Source organism: Hyla sarda, unplaced genomic scaffold, assembly GCF_029499605.1.
Source record: "Hyla sarda isolate aHylSar1 unplaced genomic scaffold, aHylSar1.hap1 scaffold_543, whole genome shotgun sequence".
Taxonomy (NCBI): domain Eukaryota; kingdom Metazoa; phylum Chordata; class Amphibia; order Anura; family Hylidae; genus Hyla; species Hyla sarda.
The window spans coordinates 157,565-182,933 of NW_026610554.1; the positions used below are offsets into that span (position 1 = coordinate 157,565).

At 46.4% G+C, this 25,369-nt stretch overlaps 12 non-coding genes across 12 annotated transcripts; all 12 read right to left on the minus strand.

Moving 5' to 3' along the window:
- Window positions 1-529: 529 nt before the first annotated feature.
- On the minus strand, window positions 530-720 carry LOC130339350 (U2 spliceosomal RNA). Its single transcript, XR_008879737.1, has one exon. It is a non-coding gene; the product is annotated as a U2 spliceosomal RNA (small nuclear RNA).
- Window positions 721-2,792: 2,072 nt separating this feature from the next.
- On the minus strand, window positions 2,793-2,983 carry LOC130339351 (U2 spliceosomal RNA). The gene has a single exon (XR_008879738.1). It is a non-coding gene; the product is annotated as a U2 spliceosomal RNA (small nuclear RNA).
- A 2,087-nt stretch (window positions 2,984-5,070) lies between these two features.
- On the minus strand, window positions 5,071-5,261 carry LOC130339353 (U2 spliceosomal RNA). The gene has a single exon (XR_008879739.1). It is a non-coding gene; the product is annotated as a U2 spliceosomal RNA (small nuclear RNA).
- A 2,076-nt stretch (window positions 5,262-7,337) lies between these two features.
- Window positions 7,338-7,528, minus strand: LOC130339354 (U2 spliceosomal RNA). Its single transcript, XR_008879740.1, has one exon. It is a non-coding gene; the product is annotated as a U2 spliceosomal RNA (small nuclear RNA).
- Window positions 7,529-9,612: 2,084 nt separating this feature from the next.
- LOC130339356 (U2 spliceosomal RNA) lies at window positions 9,613-9,803 on the minus strand. Its single transcript, XR_008879742.1, has one exon. It is a non-coding gene; the product is annotated as a U2 spliceosomal RNA (small nuclear RNA).
- A 2,084-nt stretch (window positions 9,804-11,887) lies between these two features.
- LOC130339357 (U2 spliceosomal RNA) lies at window positions 11,888-12,078 on the minus strand. Its single transcript, XR_008879743.1, has one exon. It is a non-coding gene; the product is annotated as a U2 spliceosomal RNA (small nuclear RNA).
- A 2,086-nt stretch (window positions 12,079-14,164) lies between these two features.
- On the minus strand, window positions 14,165-14,355 carry LOC130339359 (U2 spliceosomal RNA). Its single transcript, XR_008879744.1, has one exon. It is a non-coding gene; the product is annotated as a U2 spliceosomal RNA (small nuclear RNA).
- A 2,090-nt stretch (window positions 14,356-16,445) lies between these two features.
- Window positions 16,446-16,636, minus strand: LOC130339360 (U2 spliceosomal RNA). The gene has a single exon (XR_008879745.1). It is a non-coding gene; the product is annotated as a U2 spliceosomal RNA (small nuclear RNA).
- A 2,087-nt stretch (window positions 16,637-18,723) lies between these two features.
- LOC130339361 (U2 spliceosomal RNA) lies at window positions 18,724-18,914 on the minus strand. The gene has a single exon (XR_008879746.1). It is a non-coding gene; the product is annotated as a U2 spliceosomal RNA (small nuclear RNA).
- A 2,093-nt stretch (window positions 18,915-21,007) lies between these two features.
- On the minus strand, window positions 21,008-21,198 carry LOC130339362 (U2 spliceosomal RNA). The gene has a single exon (XR_008879747.1). It is a non-coding gene; the product is annotated as a U2 spliceosomal RNA (small nuclear RNA).
- Window positions 21,199-23,296: 2,098 nt separating this feature from the next.
- LOC130339395 (U2 spliceosomal RNA) lies at window positions 23,297-23,496 on the minus strand. Its single transcript, XR_008879777.1, has one exon. It is a non-coding gene; the product is annotated as a U2 spliceosomal RNA (small nuclear RNA).
- A 693-nt stretch (window positions 23,497-24,189) lies between these two features.
- Window positions 24,190-24,377, minus strand: LOC130339398 (U2 spliceosomal RNA). Its single transcript, XR_008879778.1, has one exon. It is a non-coding gene; the product is annotated as a U2 spliceosomal RNA (small nuclear RNA).
- Between the last annotated feature and the right edge of the window lie 992 nt (window positions 24,378-25,369).

Sequence of the window (25,369 nt, forward strand, 5' to 3'; positions counted from 1 at the left end):
GAAGCAATGCATGGTCAATGTACAGCAATGACACACCTGTGTGAACAGCCAGGAGACCCCCCCCCCCCCATGTTATGTTACATAGTTACATAGTTAGTACGGTCGAAAAAAGACATATGTCCATCAAGTTCAACCAGGGAATTAAGGGGTAGGGGTGTGGCGCGATATTGGGGAAGGGATGAGATTTTATATTTCTTCATAAGCATTAATCTTATTTTGTCAATTAGGAACATTCAGCACCCACCCGCTATCAAGGCAGCTGCCTATCATGTCATGCCCTACCTGCACAGGTGTGCTGGCTACTCAAATGATCCAATTAAGGAGGCCATTTAGTCAGCAGCAGCAGAAGTCCTGTGCCTGGACGCTCCAACAGCGGCCAGACACAAGCAGAAGCAGAAGCAGCAGCAGCACCACCTTTTGTTTTTTGGCTGCAGCAGCAGCAGCAGCAAGGCCCACAGGGCTGGCTAGCTGGCTAGCCAGCAAGCAGGTAGCAATGAAAGTAGGAATCTTTCTTTTTAACCCTGTAAGGGGGTGGTGCACTGTACCCGAAGATACTGCCATATCGGGTCAATGCATAGGGCGACGGAAGCAAGCTTCGAAATCGGCCCCCGTTCTCAAAAATCCATTTAATATATGGTCCCCAGATAGGGGACGTATCAGATATTAAACTGATAAGAACAGATACTACACTTGATCTTAGCCAAAAGGCCGAGAAGCGATAACCGTGAAAGGGGCGGGCCCAACAAGGTCCCCTTCATGGGCACTATCACTGCTTGCTGTCAGGGAGGCTGCCAGACAATTTTCCATGCACACTCTGGGCTGGGGGGCAGTCAACCACCAGTACACACAGCAGAACCTAAACCCATACCATTATTGCTAAGCAGCAAGACAGGGGCCCATTGCACTCCCACGGGGCCTTTTTAAATGCAATCCATAACCCGGATTTGCCAGGAACCCTTCTTACTCCTCCTACTTGCATGTGACACTGGGCTTAGGATCTGCATAGGAAACACACACACAAGCACACACCTACCTTTGTTGCCTGCAGATGCCTCCTTGGCTGTCCCCAAACGGTATCAAACCAACACCCACGGGAAGCTGTAAGCATAGAGGACATGCCTGCACCCCATTGGACTTACCTGTGTGGGTTAAACCCGGGTTATTTGACAACCTATGGCGGTGATGGTTCTGCTCAGGCAGAGCAGTGCTGATGCTCCTCATAAAGCTGTCGCTGCTGTGAAGGTTCTAGGTGACATCACAAATCCCTATGGTTACATACACAACAAAGCTGGGTTGTTGTTGTTTACACTCTGCAAGGCCTGTGGAAGTGAGTGACATCATAGCACTGTAGTTCTGAGGGTTCTAGATGGATGCAACAATCTCCTGTTGCTTCTATGAAGGCCATAATAGACGACATCACCAAACAGCTCCATAGTCACATACACAGCAAAGGAGAGATGTTGTTTACACCTAGTGATGTCAGTGGTATTGAGTGACATCACAGCACAGTGCTAAGGCTCCTGGGCCTGGACACAGCAGCGGCTGCAATATCTCAACGGAGAATACGTTTATATATATGTGTGTGTGTGCGCGTATATATATATATATATATATATATATATTTCTCCGCCGAAATCACTTTTAAACCCATTTCCACCTTTTTTTCCCTTCTCTTCCTCTTACTTTTTTTTCACGTTTTTTTACGTTTTTCTCCTTTTCGCCTCTTTTCTGGGCGTATTATTCTTCTTTTTCTTCTTTTTTTTCGTCTAATGCATACCCCATCAGTGCAGCAATGCTTATTCAATACCGCCAGCAGATGGAGACACTGGGGGATAATTTTCTAAGGATTTATACTGATTTTTCCTGTCTGAATTTGTCGCACAGAAAGTTGCAGGCCAAATATGTGTGACATTTCTGCGACTTTAGCTTCTAGAGCATTTTTACAACATTATACATAGGTGCTGAATACATAAAAAGCGACTGTTCAGCGACAGACAAGTCGCATCGGCTGAAAGTAGGCCAGAATGTCAGTCCATGTTGGAGCAGGTTTAGATACAGTCTAAAGCATAGATCTCAAAGTCTGTGCACAGAATTTAGCAAGGGCCTCGCACCTTCTGATGCATCAGGTAGGTGCACAATAGCATAGCCTAACCCTCTGTACTTTGGTCTATATTGATGCGGGACATAGACAGCCAGCTGATGACCAATCCATTAGTGCAATGGATGGCTGGAAGCATTTGTCTTTGCCTTTGCAATACCACAGAAGCAATGCATGGTCAATGTACAGCAATGACACACCTGTGTGAACAGCCAGGAGACCCCCCCCCCCCCCATGTTATGTTACATAGTTACATAGTTAGTACGGTCGAAAAAAGACATATGTCCATCAAGTTCAACCAGGGAATTAAGGGGTAGGGGTGTGGCGCGATATTGGGGAAGGGATGAGATTTTATATTTCTTCATAAGCATTAATCTTATTTTGTCAATTAGGAACATTCAGCACCCACCCGCTATCAAGGCAGCTGCCTATCATGTCATGCCCTACCTGCACAGGTGTGCTGGCTACTCAAATGATCCAATTAAGGAGGCCATTTAGTCAGCAGCAGCAGAAGTCCTGTGCCTGGACGCTCCAACAGCGGCCAGACACAAGCAGAAGCAGAAGCAGCAGCAGCACCACCTTTTGTTTTTTGGCTGCAGCAGCAGCAGCAGCAAGGCCCACAGGGCTGGCTAGCTGGCTAGCCAGCAAGCAGGTAGCAATGAAAGTAGGAATCTTTCTTTTTAACCCTGTAAGGGGGTGGTGCACTGTACCCGAAGATACTGCCATATCGGGTCAATGCATAGGGCGACGGAAGCAAGCTTCGAAATCGGCCCCCGTTCTCAAAAATCCATTTAATATATGGTCCCCAGATAGGGGACGTATCAGATATTAAACTGATAAGAACAGATACTACACTTGATCTTAGCCAAAAGGCCGAGAAGCGATAACCGTGAAAGGGGCGGGCCCAACAAGGTCCCCTTCATGGGCACTATCACTGCTTGCTGTCAGGGAGGCTGCCAGACAATTTTCCATGCACACTCTGGGCTGGGGGGCAGTCAACCACCAGTACACACAGCAGAACCTAAACCCATACCATTATTGCTAAGCAGCAAGACAGGGGCCCATTGCACTCCCACGGGGCCTTTTTAAATGCAATCCATAACCCGGATTTGCCAGGAACCCTTCTTACTCCTCCTACTTGCATGTGACACTGGGCTTAGGATCTGCATAGGAAACACACACACAAGCACACACCTACCTTTGTTGCCTGCAGATGCCTCCTTGGCTGTCCCCAAACGGTATCAAACCAACACCCACGGGAAGCTGTAAGCATAGAGGACATGCCTGCACCCCATTGGACTTACCTGTGTGGGTTAAACCCGGGTTATTTGACAACCTATGGCGGTGATGGTTCTGCTCAGGCAGAGCAGTGCTGATGCTCCTCATAAAGCTGTCGCTGCTGTGAAGGTTCTAGGTGACATCACAAATCCCTATGGTTACATACACAACAAAGCTGGGTTGTTGTTGTTTACACTCTGCAAGGCCTGTGGAAGTGAGTGACATCATAGCACTGTAGTTCTGAGGGTTCTAGATGGATGCAACAATCTCCTGTTGCTTCTATGAAGGCCATAATAGACGACATCACCAAACAGCTCCATAGTCACATACACAGCAAAGGAGAGATGTTGTTTACACCTAGTGATGTCAGTGGTATTGAGTGACATCACAGCACAGTGCTAAGGCTCCTGGGCCTGGACACAGCAGCGGCTGCAATATCTCAACGGAGAATACGTTTATATATATGTGTGTGTGTGCGCGTATATATATATATATATATATATATATATATATATATATATATATATTCTCCGCCGAAATCACTTTTAAACCCATTTCCACCTTTTTTTCCCTTCTCTTCCTCTTACTTTTTTTTCACGTTTTTTTACGTTTTTCTCCTTTTCGCCTCTTTTCTGGGCGTATTATTCTTCTTTTTCTTCTTTTTTTTCGTCTAATGCATACCCCATCAGTGCAGCAATGCTTATTCAATACCGCCAGCAGATGGAGACACTGGGGGATAATTTTCTAAGGATTTATACTGATTTTTCCTGTCTGAATTTGTCGCACAGAAAGTTGCAGGCCAAATATGTGTGACATTTCTGCGACTTTAGCTTCTAGAGCATTTTTACAACATTATACATAGGTGCTGAATACATAAAAAGCGACTGTTCAGCGACAGACAAGTCGCATCGGCTGAAAGTAGGCCAGAATGTCAGTCCATGTTGGAGCAGGTTTAGATACAGTCTAAAGCATAGATCTCAAAGTCTGTGCACAGAATTTAGCAAGGGCCTCGCACCTTCTGATGCATCAGGTAGGTGCACAATAGCATAGCCTAACCCTCTGTACTTTGGTCTATATTGATGCGGGACATAGACAGCCAGCTGATGACCAATCCATTAGTGCAATGGATGGCTGGAAGCATTTGTCTTTGCCTTTGCAATACCACAGAAGCAATGCATGGTCAATGTACAGCAATGACACACCTGTGTGAACAGCCAGGAGACCCCCCCCCCCCATGTTATGTTACATAGTTACATAGTTAGTACGGTCGAAAAAAGACATATGTCCATCAAGTTCAACCAGGGAATTAAGGGGTAGGGGTGTGGCGCGATATTGGGGAAGGGATGAGATTTTATATTTCTTCATAAGCATTAATCTTATTTTGTCAATTAGGAACATTCAGCACCCACCCGCTATCAAGGCAGCTGCCTATCATGTCATGCCCTACCTGCACAGGTGTGCTGGCTACTCAAATGATCCAATTAAGGAGGCCATTTAGTCAGCAGCAGCAGAAGTCCTGTGCCTGGACGCTCCAACAGCGGCCAGACACAAGCAGAAGCAGAAGCAGCAGCAGCACCACCTTTTGTTTTTTGGCTGCAGCAGCAGCAGCAGCAAGGCCCACAGGGCTGGCTAGCTGGCTAGCCAGCAAGCAGGTAGCAATGAAAGTAGGAATCTTTCTTTTTAACCCTGTAAGGGGGTGGTGCACTGTACCCGAAGATACTGCCATATCGGGTCAATGCATAGGGCGACGGAAGCAAGCTTCGAAATCGGCCCCCGTTCTCAAAAATCCATTTAATATATGGTCCCCAGATAGGGGACGTATCAGATATTAAACTGATAAGAACAGATACTACACTTGATCTTAGCCAAAAGGCCGAGAAGCGATAACCGTGAAAGGGGCGGGCCCAACAAGGTCCCCTTCATGGGCACTATCACTGCTTGCTGTCAGGGAGGCTGCCAGACAATTTTCCATGCACACTCTGGGCTGGGGGGCAGTCAACCACCAGTACACACAGCAGAACCTAAACCCATACCATTATTGCTAAGCAGCAAGACAGGGGCCCATTGCACTCCCACGGGGCCTTTTTAAATGCAATCCATAACCCGGATTTGCCAGGAACCCTTCTTACTCCTCCTACTTGCATGTGACACTGGGCTTAGGATCTGCATAGGAAACACACACACAAGCACACACCTACCTTTGTTGCCTGCAGATGCCTCCTTGGCTGTCCCCAAACGGTATCAAACCAACACCCACGGGAAGCTGTAAGCATAGAGGACATGCCTGCACCCCATTGGACTTACCTGTGTGGGTTAAACCCGGGTTATTTGACAACCTATGGCGGTGATGGTTCTGCTCAGGCAGAGCAGTGCTGATGCTCCTCATAAAGCTGTCGCTGCTGTGAAGGTTCTAGGTGACATCACAAATCCCTATGGTTACATACACAACAAAGCTGGGTTGTTGTTGTTTACACTCTGCAAGGCCTGTGGAAGTGAGTGACATCATAGCACTGTAGTTCTGAGGGTTCTAGATGGATGCAACAATCTCCTGTTGCTTCTATGAAGGCCATAATAGACGACATCACCAAACAGCTCCATAGTCACATACACAGCAAAGGAGAGATGTTGTTTACACCTAGTGATGTCAGTGGTATTGAGTGACATCACAGCACAGTGCTAAGGCTCCTGGGCCTGGACACAGCAGCGGCTGCAATATCTCAACGGAGAATACGTTTATATATATGTGTGTGTGTGCGCGTATATATATATACATATATATATATATATATATATTTCTCCGCCGAAATCACTTTTAAACCCATTTCCACCTTTTTTTCCCTTCTCTTCCTCTTACTTTTTTTTCACGTTTTTTTACGTTTTTCTCCTTTTCGCCTCTTTTCTGGGCGTATTATTCTTCTTTTTCTTCTTTTTTTTCGTCTAATGCATACCCCATCAGTGCAGCAATGCTTATTCAATACCGCCAGCAGATGGAGACACTGGGGGATAATTTTCTAAGGATTTATACTGATTTTTCCTGTCTGAATTTGTCGCACAGAAAGTTGCAGGCCAAATATGTGTGACATTTCTGCGACTTTAGCTTCTAGAGCATTTTTACAACATTATACATAGGTGCTGAATACATAAAAAGCGACTGTTCAGCGACAGACAAGTCGCATCGGCTGAAAGTAGGCCAGAATGTCAGTCCATGTTGGAGCAGGTTTAGATACAGTCTAAAGCATAGATCTCAAAGTCTGTGCACAGAATTTAGCAAGGGCCTCGCACCTTCTGATGCATCAGGTAGGTGCACAATAGCATAGCCTAACCCTCTGTACTTTGGTCTATATTGATGCGGGACATAGACAGCCAGCTGATGACCAATCCATTAGTGCAATGGATGGCTGGAAGCATTTGTCTTTGCCTTTGCAATACCACAGAAGCAATGCATGGTCAATGTACAGCAATGACACACCTGTGTGAACAGCCAGGAGACCCCCCCCCCCCATGTTATGTTACATAGTTACATAGTTAGTACGGTCGAAAAAAGACATATGTCCATCAAGTTCAACCAGGGAATTAAGGGGTAGGGGTGTGGCGCGATATTGGGGAAGGGATGAGATTTTATATTTCTTCATAAGCATTAATCTTATTTTGTCAATTAGGAACATTCAGCACCCACCCGCTATCAAGGCAGCTGCCTATCATGTCATGCCCTACCTGCACAGGTGTGCTGGCTACTCAAATGATCCAATTAAGGAGGCCATTTAGTCAGCAGCAGCAGAAGTCCTGTGCCTGGACGCTCCAACAGCGGCCAGACACAAGCAGAAGCAGAAGCAGCAGCAGCACCACCTTTTGTTTTTTGGCTGCAGCAGCAGCAGCAGCAAGGCCCACAGGGCTGGCTAGCTGGCTAGCCAGCAAGCAGGTAGCAATGAAAGTAGGAATCTTTCTTTTTAACCCTGTAAGGGGGTGGTGCACTGTACCCGAAGATACTGCCATATCGGGTCAATGCATAGGGCGACGGAAGCAAGCTTCGAAATCGGCCCCCGTTCTCAAAAATCCATTTAATATATGGTCCCCAGATAGGGGACGTATCAGATATTAAACTGATAAGAACAGATACTACACTTGATCTTAGCCAAAAGGCCGAGAAGCGATAACCGTGAAAGGGGCGGGCCCAACAAGGTCCCCTTCATGGGCACTATCACTGCTTGCTGTCAGGGAGGCTGCCAGACAATTTTCCATGCACACTCTGGGCTGGGGGGCAGTCAACCACCAGTACACACAGCAGAACCTAAACCCATACCATTATTGCTAAGCAGCAAGACAGGGGCCCATTGCACTCCCACGGGGCCTTTTTAAATGCAATCCATAACCCGGATTTGCCAGGAACCCTTCTTACTCCTCCTACTTGCATGTGACACTGGGCTTAGGATCTGCATAGGAAACACACACACAAGCACACACCTACCTTTGTTGCCTGCAGATGCCTCCTTGGCTGTCCCCAAACGGTATCAAACCAACACCCACGGGAAGCTGTAAGCATAGAGGACATGCCTGCACCCCATTGGACTTACCTGTGTGGGTTAAACCCGGGTTATTTGACAACCTATGGCGGTGATGGTTCTGCTCAGGCAGAGCAGTGCTGATGCTCCTCATAAAGCTGTCGCTGCTGTGAAGGTTCTAGGTGACATCACAAATCCCTATGGTTACATACACAACAAAGCTGGGTTGTTGTTGTTTACACTCTGCAAGGCCTGTGGAAGTGAGTGACATCATAGCACTGTAGTTCTGAGGGTTCTAGATGGATGCAACAATCTCCTGTTGCTTCTATGAAGGCCATAATAGACGACATCACCAAACAGCTCCATAGTCACATACACAGCAAAGGAGAGATGTTGTTTACACCTAGTGATGTCAGTGGTATTGAGTGACATCACAGCACAGTGCTAAGGCTCCTGGGCCTGGACACAGCAGCGGCTGCAATATCTCAACGGAGAATACGTTTATATATATGTGTGTGTGTGCGCGTATATATATATATATATATATATATATATATATATATATATATATTCTCCGCCGAAATCACTTTTAAACCCATTTCCACCTTTTTTTCCCTTCTCTTCCTCTTACTTTTTTTTCACGTTTTTTTACGTTTTTCTCCTTTTCGCCTCTTTTCTGGGCGTATTATTCTTCTTTTTCTTCTTTTTTTTCGTCTAATGCATACCCCATCAGTGCAGCAATGCTTATTCAATACCGCCAGCAGATGGAGACACTGGGGGATAATTTTCTAAGGATTTATACTGATTTTTCCTGTCTGAATTTGTCGCACAGAAAGTTGCAGGCCAAATATGTGTGACATTTCTGCGACTTTAGCTTCTAGAGCATTTTTACAACATTATACATAGGTGCTGAATACATAAAAAGCGACTGTTCAGCGACAGACAAGTCGCATCGGCTGAAAGTAGGCCAGAATGTCAGTCCATGTTGGAGCAGGTTTAGATACAGTCTAAAGCATAGATCTCAAAGTCTGTGCACAGAATTTAGCAAGGGCCTCGCACCTTCTGATGCATCAGGTAGGTGCACAATAGCATAGCCTAACCCTCTGTACTTTGGTCTATATTGATGCGGGACATAGACAGCCAGCTGATGACCAATCCATTAGTGCAATGGATGGCTGGAAGCATTTGTCTTTGCCTTTGCAATACCACAGAAGCAATGCATGGTCAATGTACAGCAATGACACACCTGTGTGAACAGCCAGGAGACCCCCCCCCCCATGTTATGTTACATAGTTACATAGTTAGTACGGTCGAAAAAAGACATATGTCCATCAAGTTCAACCAGGGAATTAAGGGGTAGGGGTGTGGCGCGATATTGGGGAAGGGATGAGATTTTATATTTCTTCATAAGCATTAATCTTATTTTGTCAATTAGGAACATTCAGCACCCACCCGCTATCAAGGCAGCTGCCTATCATGTCATGCCCTACCTGCACAGGTGTGCTGGCTACTCAAATGATCCAATTAAGGAGGCCATTTAGTCAGCAGCAGCAGAAGTCCTGTGCCTGGACGCTCCAACAGCGGCCAGACACAAGCAGAAGCAGAAGCAGCAGCAGCACCACCTTTTGTTTTTTGGCTGCAGCAGCAGCAGCAGCAAGGCCCACAGGGCTGGCTAGCTGGCTAGCCAGCAAGCAGGTAGCAATGAAAGTAGGAATCTTTCTTTTTAACCCTGTAAGGGGGTGGTGCACTGTACCCGAAGATACTGCCATATCGGGTCAATGCATAGGGCGACGGAAGCAAGCTTCGAAATCGGCCCCCGTTCTCAAAAATCCATTTAATATATGGTCCCCAGATAGGGGACGTATCAGATATTAAACTGATAAGAACAGATACTACACTTGATCTTAGCCAAAAGGCCGAGAAGCGATAACCGTGAAAGGGGCGGGCCCAACAAGGTCCCCTTCATGGGCACTATCACTGCTTGCTGTCAGGGAGGCTGCCAGACAATTTTCCATGCACACTCTGGGCTGGGGGGCAGTCAACCACCAGTACACACAGCAGAACCTAAACCCATACCATTATTGCTAAGCAGCAAGACAGGGGCCCATTGCACTCCCACGGGGCCTTTTTAAATGCAATCCATAACCCGGATTTGCCAGGAACCCTTCTTACTCCTCCTACTTGCATGTGACACTGGGCTTAGGATCTGCATAGGAAACACACACACAAGCACACACCTACCTTTGTTGCCTGCAGATGCCTCCTTGGCTGTCCCCAAACGGTATCAAACCAACACCCACGGGAAGCTGTAAGCATAGAGGACATGCCTGCACCCCATTGGACTTACCTGTGTGGGTTAAACCCGGGTTATTTGACAACCTATGGCGGTGATGGTTCTGCTCAGGCAGAGCAGTGCTGATGCTCCTCATAAAGCTGTCGCTGCTGTGAAGGTTCTAGGTGACATCACAAATCCCTATGGTTACATACACAACAAAGCTGGGTTGTTGTTGTTTACACTCTGCAAGGCCTGTGGAAGTGAGTGACATCATAGCACTGTAGTTCTGAGGGTTCTAGATGGATGCAACAATCTCCTGTTGCTTCTATGAAGGCCATAATAGACGACATCACCAAACAGCTCCATAGTCACATACACAGCAAAGGAGAGATGTTGTTTACACCTAGTGATGTCAGTGGTATTGAGTGACATCACAGCACAGTGCTAAGGCTCCTGGGCCTGGACACAGCAGCGGCTGCAATATCTCAACGGAGAATACGTTTATATATATGTGTGTGTGTGCGCGTACTATATATATATATATATATATATATATATATATATATATTTCTCCGCCGAAATCACTTTTAAACCCATTTCCACCTTTTTTTCCCTTCTCTTCCTCTTACTTTTTTTTCACGTTTTTTTACGTTTTTCTCCTTTTCGCCTCTTTTCTGGGCGTATTATTCTTCTTTTTCTTCTTTTTTTTCGTCTAATGCATACCCCATCAGTGCAGCAATGCTTATTCAATACCGCCAGCAGATGGAGACACTGGGGGATAATTTTCTAAGGATTTATACTGATTTTTCCTGTCTGAATTTGTCGCACAGAAAGTTGCAGGCCAAATATGTGTGACATTTCTGCGACTTTAGCTTCTAGAGCATTTTTACAACATTATACATAGGTGCTGAATACATAAAAAGCGACTGTTCAGCGACAGACAAGTCGCATCGGCTGAAAGTAGGCCAGAATGTCAGTCCATGTTGGAGCAGGTTTAGATACAGTCTAAAGCATAGATCTCAAAGTCTGTGCACAGAATTTAGCAAGGGCCTCGCACCTTCTGATGCATCAGGTAGGTGCACAATAGCATAGCCTAACCCTCTGTACTTTGGTCTATATTGATGCGGGACATAGACAGCCAGCTGATGACCAATCCATTAGTGCAATGGATGGCTGGAAGCATTTGTCTTTGCCTTTGCAATACCACAGAAGCAATGCATGGTCAATGTACAGCAATGACACACCTGTGTGAACAGCCAGGAGACCCCCCCCCCCCCATGTTATGTTACATAGTTACATAGTTAGTACGGTCGAAAAAAGACATATGTCCATCAAGTTCAACCAGGGAATTAAGGGGTAGGGGTGTGGCGCGATATTGGGGAAGGGATGAGATTTTATATTTCTTCATAAGCATTAATCTTATTTTGTCAATTAGGAACATTCAGCACCCACCCGCTATCAAGGCAGCTGCCTATCATGTCATGCCCTACCTGCACAGGTGTGCTGGCTACTCAAATGATCCAATTAAGGAGGCCATTTAGTCAGCAGCAGCAGAAGTCCTGTGCCTGGACGCTCCAACAGCGGCCAGACACAAGCAGAAGCAGAAGCAGCAGCAGCACCACCTTTTGTTTTTTGGCTGCAGCAGCAGCAGCAGCAAGGCCCACAGGGCTGGCTAGCTGGCTAGCCAGCAAGCAGGTAGCAATGAAAGTAGGAATCTTTCTTTTTAACCCTGTAAGGGGGTGGTGCACTGTACCCGAAGATACTGCCATATCGGGTCAATGCATAGGGCGACGGAAGCAAGCTTCGAAATCGGCCCCCGTTCTCAAAAATCCATTTAATATATGGTCCCCAGATAGGGGACGTATCAGATATTAAACTGATAAGAACAGATACTACACTTGATCTTAGCCAAAAGGCCGAGAAGCGATAACCGTGAAAGGGGCGGGCCCAACAAGGTCCCCTTCATGGGCACTATCACTGCTTGCTGTCAGGGAGGCTGCCAGACAATTTTCCATGCACACTCTGGGCTGGGGGGCAGTCAACCACCAGTACACACAGCAGAACCTAAACCCATACCATTATTGCTAAGCAGCAAGACAGGGGCCCATTGCACTCCCACGGGGCCTTTTTAAATGCAATCCATAACCCGGATTTGCCAGGAACCCTTCTTACTCCTCCTACTTGCATGTGACACTGGGCTTAGGATCTGCATAGGAAACACACACACAAGCACACACCTACCTTTGTTGCCTGCAGATGCCTCCTTGGCTGTCCCCAAACGGTATCAAACCAACACCCACGGGAAGCTGTAAGCATAGAGGACATGCCTGCACCCCATTGGACTTACCTGTGTGGGTTAAACCCGGGTTATTTGACAACCTATGGCGGTGATGGTTCTGCTCAGGCAGAGCAGTGCTGATGCTCCTCATAAAGCTGTCGCTGCTGTGAAGGTTCTAGGTGACATCACAAATCCCTATGGTTACATACACAACAAAGCTGGGTTGTTGTTGTTTACACTCTGCAAGGCCTGTGGAAGTGAGTGACATCATAGCACTGTAGTTCTGAGGGTTCTAGATGGATGCAACAATCTCCTGTTGCTTCTATGAAGGCCATAATAGACGACATCACCAAACAGCTCCATAGTCACATACACAGCAAAGGAGAGATGTTGTTTACACCTAGTGATGTCAGTGGTATTGAGTGACATCACAGCACAGTGCTAAGGCTCCTGGGCCTGGACACAGCAGCGGCTGCAATATCTCAACGGAGAATACGTTTATATATATGTGTGTGTGTGCGCGTATATATATATATATATATATATATATATATATATATATATATATTTCTCCGCCGAAATCACTTTTAAACCCATTTCCACCTTTTTTTCCCTTCTCTTCCTCTTACTTTTTTTTCACGTTTTTTTACGTTTTTCTCCTTTTCGCCTCTTTTCTGGGCGTATTATTCTTCTTTTTCTTCTTTTTTTTCGTCTAATGCATACCCCATCAGTGCAGCAATGCTTATTCAATACCGCCAGCAGATGGAGACACTGGGGGATAATTTTCTAAGGATTTATACTGATTTTTCCTGTCTGAATTTGTCGCACAGAAAGTTGCAGGCCAAATATGTGTGACATTTCTGCGACTTTAGCTTCTAGAGCATTTTTACAACATTATACATAGGTGCTGAATACATAAAAAGCGACTGTTCAGCGACAGACAAGTCGCATCGGCTGAAAGTAGGCCAGAATGTCAGTCCATGTTGGAGCAGGTTTAGATACAGTCTAAAGCATAGATCTCAAAGTCTGTGCACAGAATTTAGCAAGGGCCTCGCACCTTCTGATGCATCAGGTAGGTGCACAATAGCATAGCCTAACCCTCTGTACTTTGGTCTATATTGATGCGGGACATAGACAGCCAGCTGATGACCAATCCATTAGTGCAATGGATGGCTGGAAGCATTTGTCTTTGCCTTTGCAATACCACAGAAGCAATGCATGGTCAATGTACAGCAATGACACACCTGTGTGAACAGCCAGGAGACCCCCCCCCCCCATGTTATGTTACATAGTTACATAGTTAGTACGGTCGAAAAAAGACATATGTCCATCAAGTTCAACCAGGGAATTAAGGGGTAGGGGTGTGGCGCGATATTGGGGAAGGGATGAGATTTTATATTTCTTCATAAGCATTAATCTTATTTTGTCAATTAGGAACATTCAGCACCCACCCGCTATCAAGGCAGCTGCCTATCATGTCATGCCCTACCTGCACAGGTGTGCTGGCTACTCAAATGATCCAATTAAGGAGGCCATTTAGTCAGCAGCAGCAGAAGTCCTGTGCCTGGACGCTCCAACAGCGGCCAGACACAAGCAGAAGCAGAAGCAGCAGCAGCACCACCTTTTGTTTTTTGGCTGCAGCAGCAGCAGCAGCAAGGCCCACAGGGCTGGCTAGCTGGCTAGCCAGCAAGCAGGTAGCAATGAAAGTAGGAATCTTTCTTTTTAACCCTGTAAGGGGGTGGTGCACTGTACCCGAAGATACTGCCATATCGGGTCAATGCATAGGGCGACGGAAGCAAGCTTCGAAATCGGCCCCCGTTCTCAAAAATCCATTTAATATATGGTCCCCAGATAGGGGACGTATCAGATATTAAACTGATAAGAACAGATACTACACTTGATCTTAGCCAAAAGGCCGAGAAGCGATAACCGTGAAAGGGGCGGGCCCAACAAGGTCCCCTTCATGGGCACTATCACTGCTTGCTGTCAGGGAGGCTGCCAGACAATTTTCCATGCACACTCTGGGCTGGGGGGCAGTCAACCACCAGTACACACAGCAGAACCTAAACCCATACCATTATTGCTAAGCAGCAAGACAGGGGCCCATTGCACTCCCACGGGGCCTTTTTAAATGCAATCCATAACCCGGATTTGCCAGGAACCCTTCTTACTCCTCCTACTTGCATGTGACACTGGGCTTAGGATCTGCATAGGAAACACACACACAAGCACACACCTACCTTTGTTGCCTGCAGATGCCTCCTTGGCTGTCCCCAAACGGTATCAAACCAACACCCACGGGAAGCTGTAAGCATAGAGGACATGCCTGCACCCCATTGGACTTACCTGTGTGGGTTAAACCCGGGTTATTTGACAACCTATGGCGGTGATGGTTCTGCTCAGGCAGAGCAGTGCTGATGCTCCTCATAAAGCTGTCGCTGCTGTGAAGGTTCTAGGTGACATCACAAATCCCTATGGTTACATACACAACAAAGCTGGGTTGTTGTTGTTTACACTCTGCAAGGCCTGTGGAAGTGAGTGACATCATAGCACTGTAGTTCTGAGGGTTCTAGATGGATGCAACAATCTCCTGTTGCTTCTATGAAGGCCATAATAGACGACATCACCAAACAGCTCCATAGTCACATACACAGCAAAGGAGAGATGTTGTTTACACCTAGTGATGTCAGTGGTATTGAGTGACATCACAGCACAGTGCTAAGGCTCCTGGGCCTGGACACAGCAGCGGCTGCAATATCTCAACGGAGAATACGTTTATATATATGTGTGTGTGTGCGCGTATATATATATATATATATATATATATATATATATATATATATATATTTCTCCGCCGAAATCACTTTTAAACCCATTTCCACCTTTTTTTCCCTTCTCTTCCTCTTACTTTTTTTTCACGTTTTTTTACGTTTTTCTCCTTTTCGCCTCTTTTCTGGGCGTATTATTCTTCTTTTTCTTCTTTTTTTTCGTCTAATGCATACCCCATCAGTGCAGCAATGCTTATTCAATACCGCCAGCAGATGGAGACACTGGGGGATAATTTTCTAAGGATTTATACTGATTTTTCCTGTCTGAATTTGTCGCACAGAAAGTTGCAGGCCAAATATGTGTGACATTTCTGCGACTTTAGCTTCTAGAGCATTTTTACAACATTATACATAGGTGCTGAATACATAAAAAGCGACTGTTCAGCGACAGACAAGTCGCATCGGCTGAAAGTAGGCCAGAATGTCAGTCCATGTTGGAGCAGGTTTAGATACAGTCTAAAGCATAGATCTCAAAGTCTGTGCACAGAATTTAGCAAGGGCCTCGCACCTTCTGATGCATCAGGTAGGTGCACAATAGCATAGCCTAACCCTCTGTACTTTGGTCTATATTGATGCGGGACATAGACAGCCAGCTGATGACCAATCCATTAGTGCAATGGATGGCTGGAAGCATTTGTCTTTGCCTTTGCAATACCACAGAAGCAATGCATGGTCAATGTACAGCAATGACACACCTGTGTGAACAGCCAGGAGACCCCCCCCCCCCCATGTTATGTTACATAGTTACATAGTTAGTACGGTCGAAAAAAGACATATGTCCATCAAGTTCAACCAGGGAATTAAGGGGTAGGGGTGTGGCGCGATATTGGGGAAGGGATGAGATTTTATATTTCTTCATAAGCATTAATCTTATTTTGTCAATTAGGAACATTCAGCACCCACCCGCTATCAAGGCAGCTGCCTATCATGTCATGCCCTACCTGCACAGGTGTGCTGGCTACTCAAATGATCCAATTAAGGAGGCCATTTAGTCAGCAGCAGCAGAAGTCCTGTGCCTGGACGCTCCAACAGCGGCCAGACACAAGCAGAAGCAGAAGCAGCAGCAGCACCACCTTTTGTTTTTTGGCTGCAGCAGCAGCAGCAGCAGAGGCCCACAGGGCTGGCTAGCTGGCTAGCCAGCAAGCAGGTAGCAATGAAAGTAGGAATCTTTCTTTTTAACCCTGTAAGGGGGTGGTGCACTGTACCCGAAGATACTGCCATATCGGGTCAATGCATAGGGCGACGGAAGCAAGCTTCGAAATCGGCCCCCGTTCTCAAAAATCCATTTAATATATGGTCCCCAGATAGGGGACGTATCAGATATTAAACTGATAAGAACAGATACTACACTTGATCTTAGCCAAAAGGCCGAGAAGCGATAACCGTGAAAGGGGCGGGCCCAACAAGGTCCCCTTCATGGGCACTATCACTGCTTGCTGTCAGGGAGGCTGCCAGACAATTTTCCATGCACACTCTGGGCTGGGGGGCAGTCAACCACCAGTACACACAGCAGAACCTAAACCCATACCATTATTGCTAAGCAGCAAGACAGGGGCCCATTGCACTCCCACGGGGCCTTTTTAAATGCAATCCATAACCCGGATTTGCCAGGAACCCTTCTTACTCCTCCTACTTGCATGTGACACTGGGCTTAGGATCTGCATAGGAAACACACACACAAGCACACACCTACCTTTGTTGCCTGCAGATGCCTCCTTGGCTGTCCCCAAACGGTATCAAACCAACACCCACGGGAAGCTGTAAGCATAGAGGACATGCCTGCACCCCATTGGACTTACCTGTGTGGGTTAAACCCGGGTTATTTGACAACCTATGGCGGTGATGGTTCTGCTCAGGCAGAGCAGTGCTGATGCTCCTCATAAAGCTGTCGCTGCTGTGAAGGTTCTAGGTGACATCACAAATCCCTATGGTTACATACACAACAAAGCTGGGTTGTTGTTGTTTACACTCTGCAAGGCCTGTGGAAGTGAGTGACATCATAGCACTGTAGTTCTGAGGGTTCTAGATGGATGCAACAATCTCCTGTTGCTTCTATGAAGGCCATAATAGACGACATCACCAAACAGCTCCATAGTCACATACACAGCAAAGGAGAGATGTTGTTTACACCTAGTGATGTCAGTGGTATTGAGTGACATCACAGCACAGTGCTAAGGCTCCTGGGCCTGGACACAGCAGCGGCTGCAATATCTCAACGGAGAATACGTTTATATATATGTGTGTGTGTGCGCGTATATATATATATATATATATATATATATATATATATATATATATATTCTCCGCCGAAATCACTTTTAAACCCATTTCCACCTTTTTTTCCCTTCTCTTCCTCTTACTTTTTTTTCACGTTTTTTTACGTTTTTCTCCTTTTCGCCTCTTTTCTGGGCGTATTATTCTTCTTTTTCTTCTTTTTTTTCGTCTAATGCATACCCCATCAGTGCAGCAATGCTTATTCAATACCGCCAGCAGATGGAGACACTGGGGGATAATTTTCTAAGGATTTATACTGATTTTTCCTGTCTGAATTTGTCGCACAGAAAGTTGCAGGCCAAATATGTGTGACATTTCTGCGACTTTAGCTTCTAGAGCATTTTTACAACATTATACATAGGTGCTGAATACATAAAAAGCGACTGTTCAGCGACAGACAAGTCGCATCGGCTGAAAGTAGGCCAGAATGTCAGTCCATGTTGGAGCAGGTTTAGATACAGTCTAAAGCATAGATCTCAAAGTCTGTGCACAGAATTTAGCAAGGGCCTCGCACCTTCTGATGCATCAGGTAGGTGCACAATAGCATAGCCTAACCCTCTGTACTTTGGTCTATATTGATGCGGGACATAGACAGCCAGCTGATGACCAATCCATTAGTGCAATGGATGGCTGGAAGCATTTGTCTTTGCCTTTGCAATACCACAGAAGCAATGCATGGTCAATGTACAGCAATGACACACCTGTGTGAACAGCCAGGAGACCCCCCCCCCCCATGTTATGTTACATAGTTACATAGTTAGTACGGTCGAAAAAAGACATATGTCCATCAAGTTCAACCAGGGAATTAAGGGGTAGGGGTGTGGCGCGATATTGGGGAAGGGATGAGATTTTATATTTCTTCATAAGCATTAATCTTATTTTGTCAATTAGGAACATTCAGCACCCACCCGCTATCAAGGCAGCTGCCTATCATGTCATGCCCTACCTGCACAGGTGTGCTGGCTACTCAAATGATCCAATTAAGGAGGCCATTTAGTCAGCAGCAGCAGAAGTCCTGTGCCTGGACGCTCCAACAGCGGCCAGACACAAGCAGAAGCAGAAGCAGCAGCAGCACCACCTTTTGTTTTTTGGCTGCAGCAGCAGCAGCAGCAAGGCCCACAGGGCTGGCTAGCTGGCTAGCCAGCAAGCAGGTAGCAATGAAAGTAGGAATCTTTCTTTTTAACCCTGTAAGGGGGTGGTGCACTGTACCCGAAGATACTGCCATATCGGGTCAATGCATAGGGCGACGGAAGCAAGCTTCGAAATCGGCCCCCGTTCTCAAAAATCCATTTAATATATGGTCCCCAGATAGGGGACGTATCAGATATTAAACTGATAAGAACAGATACTACACTTGATCTTAGCCAAAAGGCCGAGAAGCGATAACCGTGAAAGGGGCGGGCCCAACAAGGTCCCCTTCATGGGCACTATCACTGCTTGCTGTCAGGGAGGCTGCCAGACAATTTTCCATGCACACTCTGGGCTGGGGGGCAGTCAACCACCAGTACACACAGCAGAACCTAAACCCATACCATTATTGCTAAGCAGCAAGACAGGGGCCCATTGCACTCCCACGGGGCCTTTTTAAATGCAATCCATAACCCGGATTTGCCAGGAACCCTTCTTACTCCTCCTACTTGCATGTGACACTGGGCTTAGGATCTGCATAGGAAACACACACACAAGCACACACCTACCTTTGTTGCCTGCAGATGCCTCCTTGGCTGTCCCCAAACGGTATCAAACCAACACCCACGGGAAGCTGTAAGCATAGAGGACATGCCTGCACCCCATTGGACTTACCTGTGTGGGTTAAACCCGGGTTATTTGACAACCTATGGCGGTGATGGTTCTGCTCAGGCAGAGCAGTGCTGATGCTCCTCATAAAGCTGTCGCTGCTGTGAAGGTTCTAGGTGACATCACAAATCCCTATGGTTACATACACAACAAAGCTGGGTTGTTGTTGTTTACACTCTGCAAGGCCTGTGGAAGTGAGTGACATCATAGCACTGTAGTTCTGAGGGTTCTAGATGGATGCAACAATCTCCTGTTGCTTCTATGAAGGCCATAATAGACGACATCACCAAACAGCTCCATAGTCACATACACAGCAAAGGAGAGATGGATGTTGTTTACACCTAGTGATGTCAGTGGTATTGAGTGACATCACAGCACAGTGCTAAGGCTCCTGGGCCTGGACACAGCAGCGGCTGCAATATCTCAACGGAGAATACGTTTATATATATGTGTGTGTGTGCGCGTATATATATATATATATATATATATATATATATATATATATATATTTCTCCGCCGAAATCACTTTTAAACCCCATTTCCACCTTTTTTTCCCTTCTCTTCCTCTTACTTTTTTTTCACGTTTTTTTACGTTTTTCTCCTTTTCGCCTCTTTTCTGGGCGTATTATTCTTCTTTTTCTTCTTTTTTTTCGTCTAATGCATACCCCATCAGTGCAGCAATGCTTATTCAATACCGCCAGCAGATGGAGACACTGGGGGATAATTTTCTAAGGATTTATACTGATTTTTCCTGTCTGAATTTGTCGCACAGAAAGTTGCAGGCCAAATATGTGTGACATTTCTGCGACTTTAGCTTCTAGAGCATTTTTACAACATTATACATAGGTGCTGAATACATAAAAAGCGACTGTTCAGCGACAGGACAAGTCGCATCGGCTGAAAGTAGGCCAGAATGTCAGTCCATGTTGGAGCAGGTTTAGATACAGTCTAAAGCATAGATCTCAAAGTCTGTGCACAGAATTTAGCAAGGGCCTCGCACCTTCTGATGCATCAGGTAGGTGCACAATAGCATAGCCTAACCCTCTGTACTTTGGTCTATATTGATGCGGGACATAGACAGCCAGCTGATGACCAATCCATTAGTGCAATGGATGGCTGGAAGCATTTGTCTTTGCCTTTGCAATACCACAGAAGCAATGCATGGTCAATGTACAGCAATGACACACCTGTGTGAACAGCCAGGAGACCCCCCCCCCCCCATGTTATGTTACATAGTTACATAGTTAGTACGGTCGAAAAAAGACATATGTCCATCAAGTTCAACCAGGGAATTAAGGGGTAGGGGTGTGGCGCGATATTGGGGAAGGGATGAGATTTTATATTTCTTCATAAGCATTAATCTTATTTTGTCAATTAGGAACATTCAGCACCCACCCGCTATCAAGGCAGCTGCCTATCATGTCATGCCCTACCTGCACAGGTGTGCTGGCTACTCAAATGATCCAATTAAGGAGGCCATTTAGTCAGCAGCAGCAGAAGTCCTGTGCCTGGACGCTCCAACAGCGGCCAGACACAAGCAGAAGCAGAAGCAGCAGCAGCACCACCTTTTGTTTTTTGGCTGCAGCAGCAGCAGCAGCAAGGCCCACAGGGCTGGCTAGCTGGCTAGCCAGCAAGCAGGTAGCAATGAAAGTAGGAATCTTTCTTTTTAACCCTGTAAGGGGGTGGTGCACTGTACCCGAAGATACTGCCATATCGGGTCAATGCATAGGGCGACGGAAGCAAGCTTCGAAATCGGCCCCCGTTCTCAAAAATCCATTTAATATATGGTCCCCAGATAGGGGACGTATCAGATATTAAACTGATAAGAACAGATACTACACTTGATCTTAGCCAAAAGGCCGAGAAGCGATAACCGTGAAAGGGGCGGGCCCAACAAGGTCCCCTTCATGGGCACTATCACTGCTTGCTGTCAGGGAGGCTGCCAGACAATTTTCCATGCACACTCTGGGCTGGGGGGCAGTCAACCACCAGTACACACAGCAGAACCTAAACCCATACCATTATTGCTAAGCAGCAAGACAGGGGCCCATTGCACTCCCACGGGGCCTTTTTAAATGCAATCCATAACCCGGATTTGCCAGGAACCCTTCTTACTCCTCCTACTTGCATGTGACACTGGGCTTAGGATCTGCATAGGAAACACACACACAAGCACACACCTACCTTTGTTGCCTGCAGATGCCTCCTTGGCTGTCCCCAAACGGTATCAAACCAACACCCACGGGAAGCTGTAAGCATAGAGGACATGCCTGCACCCCATTGGACTTACCTGTGTGGGTTAAACCCGGGTTATTTGACAACCTATGGCGGTGATGGTTCTGCTCAGGCAGAGCAGTGCTGATGCTCCTCATAAAGCTGTCGCTGCTGTGAAGGTTCTAGGTGACATCACAAATCCCTATGGTTACATACACAACAAAGCTGGGTTGTTGTTGTTTACACTCTGCAAGGCCTGTGGAAGTGAGTGACATCATAGCACTGTAGTTCTGAGGGTTCTAGATGGATGCAACAATCTCCTGTTGCTTCTATGAAGGCCATAATAGACGACATCACCAAACAGCTCCATAGTCACATACACAGCAAAGGAGAGATGTTGTTTACACCTAGTGATGTCAGTGGTATTGAGTGACATCACAGCACAGTGCTAAGGCTCCTGGGCCTGGACACAGCAGCGGCTGCAATATCTCAACGGAGAATACGTTTATATATATGTGTGTGTGTGCGCGTATATATATATATATATATATATATATATATATATATATATATATATATATATATTTCTCCGCCGAAATCACTTTTAAACCCATTTCCACCTTTTTTTCCCTTCTCTTCCTCTTACTTTTTTTTCACGTTTTTTTACGTTTTTCTCCTTTTCGCCTCTTTTCTGGGCGTATTATTCTTCTTTTTCTTCTTTTTTTTCGTCTAATGCATACCCCATCAGTGCAGCAATGCTTATTCAATACCGCCAGCAGATGGAGACACTGGGGGATAATTTTCTAAGGATTTATACTGATTTTTCCTGTCTGAATTTGTCGCACAGAAAGTTGCAGGCCAAATATGTGTGACATTTCTGCGACTTTAGCTTCTAGAGCATTTTTACAACATTATACATAGGTGCTGAATACATAAAAAGCGACTGTTCAGCGACAGACAAGTCGCATCGGCTGAAAGTAGGCCAGAATGTCAGTCCATGTTGGAGCAGGTTTAGATACAGTCTAAAGCATAGATCTCAAAGTCTGTGCACAGAATTTAGCAAGGGCCTCGCACCTTCTGATGCATCAGGTAGGTGCACAATAGCATAGCCTAACCCTCTGTACTTTGGTCTATATTGATGCGGGACATAGACAGCCAGCTGATGACCAATCCATTAGTGCAATGGATGGCTGGAAGCATTTGTCTTTGCCTTTGCAATACCACAGAAGCAATGCATGGTCAATGTACAGCAATGACACACCTGTGTGAACAGCCAGGAGACCCCCCCCCCCCCCATGTTATGTTACATAGTTACATAGTTAGTACGGTCGAAAAAAGACATATGTCCATCAAGTTCAACCAGGGAATTAAGGGGTAGGGGTGTGGCGCGATATTGGGGAAGGGATGAGATTTTATATTTCTTCATAAGCATTAATCTTATTTTGTCAATTAGGAACATTCAGCACCCACCCGCTATCAAGGCAGCTGCCTATCATGTCATGCCCTACCTGCACAGGTGTGCTGGCTACTCAAATGATCCAATTAAGGAGGCCATTTAGTCAGCAGCAGCAGAAGTCCTGTGCCTGGACGCTCCAACAGCGGCCAGACACAAGCAGAAGCAGAAGCAGCAGCAGCACCACCTTTTGTTTTTTGGCTGCAGCAGCAGCAGCAGCAAGGCCCACAGGGCTGGCTAGCTGGCTAGCCAGCAAGCAGGTAGCAATGAAAGTAGGAATCTTTCTTTTTAACCCTGTAAGGGGGTGGTGCACTGTACCCGAAGATACTGCCATATCGGGTCAATGCATAGGGCGACGGAAGCAAGCTTCGAAATCGGCCCCCGTTCTCAAAAATCCATTTAATATATGGTCCCCAGATAGGGGACGTATCAGATATTAAACTGATAAGAACAGATTTTTTTTTTTTTTTTTTTTTTTTTTTTTTTTTTATCTAAAGCCGAGGAACGTGCTTTCGATTCACCCAAAGTGCAAGAAAAAGTGCAAACGTGTTACACTAAAAAAACGTGCACAAAGGATGCGGTCTATCGCAAGCCCTTCTCCGATAGGAGAGAGGCCCCCCAACAAACCTTACCCTTCGCCTCCGGACCAAAAGGTACCTGCGAGGTTCCAGGTTCGATGTCCCTTTTCGCCGAAGCTACTAGGGGACCACAAATGCTCCCGGCATCCCCCTTGGCGTTAGCCAAGGTATCTGCCCGCAGAGCCGATTACGGTAGGTACCCTGCCAAAGCAGGAGTACCCGGGGTGTTTGCAGGGAGGTGCGGAACCTAATGGCCACACACACCTCCCCTAGACCGCCAGGAGGGACACCCAGAAGGGCTACCGCATCCTGACCAATCCTGTGAACACACAACACGCAAAAAGTGACACAGTGAGACAAAAAAGAAATAAATAAGTGAATGTGTGCAGATATACTGCCCGGACATCCGGCCGGATCTATAAAAATTTCTCTGATCCTAGCCAGAAGGCCGGGAATCAAGAGGTGAGTGCCACAAGGTGAAGAGATTATGGTGCCCGTGCTTCAACTCAGTGAGCCTATCCTCCCAGTGAGTTTCGGCACCTCGGGGTCACCACTCCCCGAGGCACAAAAGTACCTCGGCTTTAGACCCTCTCAGCCTCATGGCGAGACCCGGAGGGAACAGGTCACATCGGGGCAGCCGTCGAGCTGATTCCTCAGAACCAGCCCCGGAAAGCCCTGGTACACCTGCATCCTCCATGCAGCACCCATCCCCACCAGCCCCATACCGGCGTTACTGTCCACCGGCATGAAAGACTGATAAGAACAGATACTACACTTGATCTTAGCCAAAAGGCCGAGAAGCGATAACCGTGAAAGGGGCGGGCCCAACAAGGTCCCCTTCATGGGCACTATCACTGCTTGCTGTCAGGGAGGCTGCCAGACAATTTTCCATGCACACTCTGGGCTGGGGGGCAGTCAACCACCAGTACACACAGCAGAACCTAAACCCATACCATTATTGCTAAGCAGCAAGACAGGGGCCCATTGCACTCCCACGGGGCCTTTTTAAATGCAATCCATAACCCGGATTTGCCAGGAACCCTTCTTACTCCTCCTACTTGCATGTGACACTGGGCTTAGGATCTGCATAGGAAACACACACACAAGCACACACCTACCTTTGTTGCCTGCAGATGCCTCCTTGGCTGTCCCCAAACGGTATCAAACCAACACCCACGGGAAGCTGTAAGCATAGAGGACATGCCTGCACCCCATTGGACTTACCTGTGTGGGTTAAACCCGGGTTATTTGACAACCTATGGCGGTGATGGTTCTGCTCAGGCAGAGCAGTGCTGATGCTCCTCATAAAGCTGTCGCTGCTGTGAAGGTTCTAGGTGACATCACAAATCCCTATGGTTACATACACAACAAAGCTGGGTTGTTGTTGTTTACACTCTGCAAGGCCTGTGGAAGTGAGTGACATCATAGCACTGTAGTTCTGAGGGTTCTAGATGGATGCAACAATCTCCTGTTGCTTCTATGAAGGCCATAATAGACGACATCACCAAACAGCTCCATAGTCACATACACAGCAAAGGAGAGATGTTGTTTACACCTAGTGATGTCAGTGGTATTGAGTGACATCACAGCACAGTGCTAAGGCTCCTGGGCCTGGACACAGCAGCGGCTGCAATATCTCAACGGAGAATACGTTTATATATATATGTGTGTGTGTGCGCGTATCTATATATATATATATATATATATATATATATATATATATATATATATTTCTCCGCCGAAATCACTTTTAAACCCATTTCCACCTTTTTTTCCCTTCTCTTCCTCTTACTTTTT